The sequence below is a fragment of the Quercus lobata genome, chromosome 3 (assembly GCF_001633185.2).
Source record: "Quercus lobata isolate SW786 chromosome 3, ValleyOak3.0 Primary Assembly, whole genome shotgun sequence".
In the NCBI taxonomy this organism is placed as follows: domain Eukaryota; kingdom Viridiplantae; phylum Streptophyta; class Magnoliopsida; order Fagales; family Fagaceae; genus Quercus; species Quercus lobata.
The window spans coordinates 3,386,538-3,393,035 of record NC_044906.1 but is presented as its reverse complement, the minus strand read 5'-3'; the positions used below and the strand labels follow the sequence as shown (position 1 = coordinate 3,393,035).

General features: G+C 33.1%; 1 pseudogene; it reads right to left on the bottom strand.

The window, feature by feature from the left end:
• On the bottom strand, positions 1-867 carry LOC115979808 (annotated as a pseudogene).
• Between the last annotated feature and the right edge of the window lie 5,631 nt (positions 868-6,498).

The following is a 6,498-nucleotide window of genomic DNA, read 5'->3' as shown; positions in this document are numbered from 1 at the left end:
TTTAGCCAGAATAATATCAAATAGAAAAGAATCAATAGAATAATATCAAATACAAAAGAATCTACATCAAACCCCAAACAAATTTTAGCTACCCCCAATAATTAAGATTGTACTCTTTCTACTACTTTGCAAGCTAACTTTGGGTCAGAGACAGTACCACTCTCTCTAACATTACAGAGTAAAGCATCACGCCCAGTTAAAACTACATGAAAAAATACATCATATTGGTTTGTAAGAAGATCTAGTCCCTCTGAAAGTCCCTATGCTCTCCTTGCCAAATCTGAAATGGAATTCTAGAATGCTTCCACTTCAATAGGGTCCACACCATCTTGGATCATGGGATACAATTTCTTTACACTTGTATCAACTGCTTTGAGCTCTTTCGAAACTGTAAATCTTCCAGTTGAATATAAATTTCTAATTTCGCTATTAATGCTAGTTTGCAAACTGGTCAAAGCTTGTGCCCACAAATATTTGTCATCAACATTCAAATCAAACAACTTTCTTGCAAAACTGGAGAATACTGAAGCAAAGACACTGCAGATAAATATCGTCTCCACCTTAACCCCATACATAGCATGCATTAAAACCTTCCCTTTGGCTGAGTTCTTAACCTTGGGAAGATCCAGTGATTCCACAAGCTTGTTCAAAATGGGTGGAACAGTTTTCAACTCTAGGGTTCTTTGAACTAATATACTGTCCCCATGCATCAAGTGAAGATTGAGCCTTGATAAACTGCTTTGAAGAGCTAGAATCCAAATTGTGCAGCACACACTGAAGCAAGAGATGGCCCTGGTTCACCCTTGAGATTTCAAAGCTAAAAGCATTGCATATATCAAGCAAATTCACACCGATGTCCAAGAAAAACCATTAGGAAAACCATAAGACAAAGCACCAATTTCCTGCACCTATTTGAACACCTGATTAACTAATTTATGCACATGGGCTAAGTGACTAACTGACTGCAAGCTTTGCTCATCTCAATAAAATTCAAGCCCATACACTTCAATCAGCAACACCCCAATGAATGTGTGCAAGTAACATTGTTGGATGGGCTTTGATAAACTGCATAACCAACAACATAGCCACAAATACAAAGCACATAATAACAAACTACTTATCAAATAACTAGTAAATTAAAAATATATACTTTAAATACTGGGTCACTTATTAGTTTTTTACAGACCAGCAACAATCATTGGGTAGTAACAAAACTACACAAAACCCAATGATGCCACAATGAGACTAAGTGCAACACTTACAACTCATGACCTGAAACTCCAAAACAGATACCATCAGTCCCTACAATTGCTTTAATGTAAGTTGTCAAAAGTTTAACAGAATGCAGTGATATACATTTACAACCAAGTGAGAATGCCAAAACTCAAACTCGTTATATGATTAAATGATCATTAGCCATTGCTGTTTTCTGACACATCTTCACTATAATACAACAAATTGAAATAAATCTACCATATCCCCTTGGACCTTGTCCAACTATTTTCAGGGTGCATGGGGTTGGACCAGCATGCCACCCAATCCATTGACACCCCAGCATCTTCACAGATAAATCATAAAGTAAGAGGATACGGAGTGGCATTATGCATAACAAAGAAAGAATTTTACGCTGCAATTTTTCCAACAATAGACTGCTATGTCGATTGCAGGTTTAAGGGGAAAAATGGATATAGCCCAATGCAATATATCACCTATAAACCCAGCAGAAATGTCAACGAAAAGGATCTTTAAAGTGAGAACATGAGGAGGTAGCATTATCGTAGCAAACAAATTAATTTTTAGCAAAAGTTGACACCACCTTCTCTGAGGATCTCCTGAACATATCAATAGATATATATGAACCAATAGAGTGTCCAACCTTCACAAAGAAACTAAATGTCAGCTACTACAAATTTCAGGAAAAAAATAAGAAATCAAGTCACACAATATTATACGCTTTCCTAGGATCACAGGAAATAACACAAATGACTTAATTGGTTATCTCTAAGCTAGAGGAGTCAACTGACTTATTACAGCAATAATAGAGATCACTGCCTGAAAATGACATATGGACACAAAGCAATGAAACTACATAAATCATTGTAGTTGAAGGACTGGAATTCAATGACAGTTTCCATCGCCAAGTCACTCAACAAAGTCGGGCAATACTCTGTTACTTGGAAAGTGCATTTTTATCAAAGTGCAAAACTCTTCTTCGTTTGAAGCATAGAATGAAGAACACCACAATTGAAAATCAGATAAAGAGAGGGCATTCACAATTCTAACATCTTTGTTGAGAATATTTGGGATTATATTGGAACCAGTTGTGGTGTAAAAGAGCTGGTTTACAGCTCCAATAATAATGTGACACACATAATCATCTTCAAAAATACATAATAATATTATAAAAATGAAAACCCAAGACCAGAAAATTAAATCAAAACTCAAAAAATCCAGCCCAACGATGAGACATCGAAGACGGTCCCAATGCCGCCGCCAAAGTTCGAGGGGCACCACCGGAGACACCCATGAGAACAAGTTAGAAAAAAAGTGATTTCAATTCAGCAGGAATAGAGTCTGATAGCAGAACTCTTTTATATGCCTTATTGCAAAGAAACATTGAAAAAAGGAAGATGAAAAGGGGTGTTGTATCTAACTCATTTTTGTCATCTTCAATACAACATCAATGTCCCTTTTCTAAAATCCCCCTTCGTGGATCAAAAACTAAGAGAAGCTTAAGATTGTGAAACCAAATAAGAAAACCTAGTACCATGATAACCAACACCATAACATCCACTTCGTCAGTACCCAATATCCCAAAACGGCCACTACCCAAAAAAAAAAAAAGCCCAAGATTGTTCTACCTCTCCAAGAGGGTGAAATGGGTTTCTAGAAGGAAGAGAAGACGCGGGCGTCGGACTGGGGTTGTCTTCCAAAAGATGGATTTCTCACCTAGGCTCTTCGCCGGCGTCAGACTGATGTAGGACTTCCTTCATCAATCTCTGGTGGGCGTGGAACTCTCCGAAGGCACAGGCTTAGCTAAGGTACGGTGAGGAGTGGAAAAAAGAAATCAGAGTAAAATTTTGGTATTTATTTGTTACAGTACATTCAGCTAAACTACAGTACTTTCAGCCAAATAAATCACCCACGTTTTTTTACTTATTTGCTACAGTATTTTCAGTTTCAGCAAAAATAAGTTCAATCCAAACGGACCCTAAATTGTATATACTTGCCCTGCTCCCCAAATATTTTTACAAATTGACCCATGAAATTTTCCAAATTGTTTTAATCAAACCATCCCTTTATTGCATTGCCCCAAAAATTTCAAGAAAATCCATTAGACAAACTAACAAAACAATTCATAAACCTAGATAATAGAAAAACCTTTAGACAATCACAAATCCAGTATAGAAAAATAAATACCGACAAGATAAGTACAAATGACAAATCCTTTGCAAAAAAATCCTTTAGTGCAACACCACCACTATCATCTTCTTCTCTGGCCAGCTGCATCTCTGCTGCTTTCTTCTTCTTCTATTTTTTTTTTTTTTTTCTAACTTCACAACCTTCAGACTTCAATGCATGCCTTCTCTCTGTTTTGCAAAATGATTATTGACAAAGTTACCTTGGAGATTGTGGCAAAAATGGCTACAACTCATTGTGGTTCTTATGGCCAACATAAAGCCACTTGCATTTAATTGTTTCTTTTTCTTTTTCTTTTTTGTAGTCTGATCATATATATATATATATAACCCAATGAGGTTGGTCGAGTGGTTGGGCACTCAGTCTCAAAATGACTATCTTGGGTTTGACTGGGAGCTCCCCAATTCAAGTCTAAGCACTACACTTTGAAAAAACTCCCTGAGCTAGCGATTTACCCTACTATGAGCCCACCCGTCGCAAATAGTGATTAATCTCTAGTTGAAAGTTTTGAGGAAATACGGTAGGAAACCAAAAAAAGATCATATAGTATATACTACCTTATATTCACAAAGTTATCTTAAAATGAATGTAGTAGTATACTATCTTATATCCATTAATTTTGTTGTAACTTTATTGTGTTAATAAACTACTAATAATAATATTGTTGTGGCTTATGGGTTTTTTTTTTTTTTTTTTAATTTAAAATTTTAAACTAAAGAAATAAATATCAAAAAGAAAAATAAAAAAATATTAATTTTTATATAGTTTAAAGATTCTTGACTTTGCAAGTCAAGAAATAATTTGAATCATTACATAGGATAAATTCCTAAAAATTAATATTAGAATACATCCACGAATATGATATTATGATGTGTATGCAATTTTTTGGTCTTCTAAAATCAACACTGGAAAACTTTTTTTTGGTTATGCTTCCCCCCCTCCCCCCTTCCCCCCCGCGGGCGGGGTTCAAATCCTAATTCCCTCCTTGCCCAAGATACATCTAAAGTGTTAACTTTTTCTTGAATTCTTTTTTTTTTTTTTTTTCCTTTTTGATAAACAAAAGAATTTCTCAATTTTATTATTAATTAGTTGCTAATCCGTGCGATGCACAGGATAATTGAATAAATATTAAAACTATTTAGTTTACTTGAAATGACTTGAAAATGATAACAAAAAAACTTACGCTACATGAATGTATAGTTAAATTCATACTATAAAAGTGAATTTAAATTTGCTTTGAACAATCCTTTTTATATAGATTAGTGAAAAAGGTTTAAATCATTATCATTATGTGCAAGGATACAGTGGTAATGATATAGAAGATGGACGAAAAACTTTTTCAAATTAGTTAATGAATATAGGCCCAAAAAATTAAATCTAGAAGACATTATGTCCTCATACTGCAATAAGAAAAGTAAGATTATGACAATTGGTGAGTGTCAAATGAATGTGGTGGCACTCAAGAAATTAATTTATAGGTTGAAAGTGTCAACTCTCATATCTTCAAATAAGAGGCCATATTCAATTTGAAAATTGCATAAGAAGTTTTAGAGCAAACCTCTTTTTTTATAGGAATTTTAGAGCAAACCTTATTTTGGGCCCTTGCATCTATTGGACTTAATTTTCAGAACTTTTATTTCCTACCCAACACTACAAGTTTGATTCCAGAAAAGAAAACACGTACCCCATTTGAGACAGAAAATTGTAAGTTTAAAAAAGGTAAAGGGAAAAACAAAGTGAACATGAGATAAATGGAAAAGGAACATGCTATTATGTCTACACTATCATATAAAACACCAACCCAAGTTGAAGCTTAATCTTATTTATTGAGAAGATGATATAATATCCACTATTTGCTAGGACTAACCAAAAAAAAAAAAAAAAAACTCATTGCTTAAAGCTTTTTAAGTTCCAAAAGTGGCGTTTTCCCAATAGCTCAACACTATTATTACATCCCATAACCCGTTAATCATCTACTATTACAATAGTCCTTTCTAGGCAAACTTCATCCTCACCTACTAAATGAGCTTTTAAGAGAAGAAATACCTCATATTCTCATCATTCAAATGGTTATCTGCAGATAGAAGCTAAACCCAATGCAAGATCTTTATCCAACCTATTTAAACTATCCATAAAATTGAATTTAGACATTTCATTAAGCATGTGGAGTTCACTTTAAAGAACAAATAAATAATCTTCTTAGCTAATGGCACAACAAAAGAGAGGCAAACCCCAAGAATTAATATTTCCTTATACTTCATTGCTTTGTTAAATCTTTTTATAAAAAGATATATCTAAAAAAACCTACAAAATATTCTAAAATTTCAAACCAAATTTATAGTGCATAATATCACTAATCCAGGAAAATAAACATGCATATTAGAAAAAACTCAAAGTCAAAAAGATTCTTAAACCCAAAAACGGACTCTACCCTCATTCACATAAACAACAAATAAAACAAAAATAAAACGACGAGTTAATCAATATTTGCAACAACTTGAGAATGACTTAGTGTGATATGAAACTCAGCGAACAATGCTTTTGCAATTCTTATATTAGCACTACCAGTGGTGAAGCTAGGATTTCAATTCAGGGGGGCAAAATCATAAGGCAACTTTGGAAACACAATTAAACTAAAATATATAGTAGACATTTAAAATAAATAAAGTAATATATAATAATGTAATCTTTATGCAAAATATAATAAAAATGTGAGGAAAAAAAAAATATAAATGTAAACTGTAATTTACTTTTCATACCTATGCTAATTTACTTGGTTCCCTTGATAAATTTTCATATTTTGAAATCAATACATGATTTCTTTATTTTCAATAATTTTTTTATTTTTTTATGTATTTTTATGTACGTAGCTAAGCAATCGTTCATCTATTGATCAACCATTCATTTTTTAATCAATTTTTAACATTTCATTTCTAAAAAGCCTCAAAGTTTGTTACCGAAACAAAGAATTTGAAACAATAAAAGAGTCGAAGAGATTGAGAGAAAAAAAAGATTAGTGGAAAAATGAAAGCATTAGAGATTTAATGTCATGAAAAAATTAGACATAATTTGAAAGTA